Source organism: Limulus polyphemus, unplaced genomic scaffold (assembly GCF_000517525.1).
Source record: "Limulus polyphemus unplaced genomic scaffold, Limulus_polyphemus-2.1.2 Scaffold2565, whole genome shotgun sequence".
Lineage (NCBI taxonomy): Eukaryota > Metazoa > Arthropoda > Merostomata > Xiphosura > Limulidae > Limulus > Limulus polyphemus.
Window position 1 is genome coordinate 10,971 of NW_013668175.1, and position 1,000 is coordinate 11,970.

The 1,000-nt window shown below is 33.6% G+C and overlaps 1 non-coding gene across 1 annotated transcript; it reads left to right on the forward strand.

Moving 5' to 3' along the window:
* The first annotated feature begins 696 nt into the window (after positions 1-696).
* Positions 697-770, forward strand: Trnat-agu. Its single transcript has one exon. It is a non-coding gene; the product is annotated as a tRNA-Thr (tRNA).
* The last annotated feature ends 230 nt before the right edge of the window (positions 771-1,000 follow it).

A 1,000-nucleotide genomic window follows, 5' to 3' on the forward strand; every position in this document is an offset into this window, starting at 1 on the left:
TAAACTTAACTACACGCTATAAATCACAGCATTCACAATCTCGATAGCTTCGCTCTCACACGCTAGCTTGAAACAAAATCGTATATTACCCGAAACACTCTTCATTGGATGCCGATGTCGCAGGCTTTCACTGCCATGCTTATATACTAAAAAAGAGGGCGTCTCGAACAAACTCGGGTCTCCCCGATCATTCATGATCATTCGAGAAATTCATCACGTGCCACCAGGTTCACGTGACTTCCGCTGTCGCAACAGTATTAAGTAATTGGTTGAATTAAATAAGTCGACTGGGTTCAGATGTTTAAATTGGATGAATCCATTATAAATTATTTTCCAGTCTATCCTACAAAATTTATGAATCAAAGTCTATAGATATAACCAAATCCTTCATCCTTCGACTTAAAAATATAAAATAAAATTATCAAAAATTATTTTGTCGTAAATCATCAATGTGAAAGGTGACGAAATACACTCAACATCTCGAATATGAAGAGTTTAACTTTCAAGCTCAATATAGATTGTTGGTCCAACCACACAAGTAACTATACGAACACCAGATGAAAGAAAACAACACTATATACTATAATGGAGAGGTGATGGAAATGAAAAAATATAATTATTTGTTCTCACCTCAAAAATAGAAAACTAAACGCATATAATTTATATATATTGAGGTATACTAGAAAGAAAGAAAATGGCGCCGTGGCTTAGTTGGTTAAAGCGCCTGTCTAGTAAACAGGAGATCATGGGTTCGAATCCCATCGGTGCCTATTCTTGTAGTTTTATATTTAATTACTTCGAAAGTGTTTTAAATATCATAATGTACAACAAAAGTATGTAAACATTTCGCATTTACTAAGAACAATTTTAACTATTAATTATCAGTTAAACGATAATCAATAGAGCAGTTATTTCAATGAGATATTTTAAAAATTGGTTTTCCAAAGTTCAGGGCACGATCTTTCAATCAACTTTCTAGCACACAGTTCCTTCTTTGAGT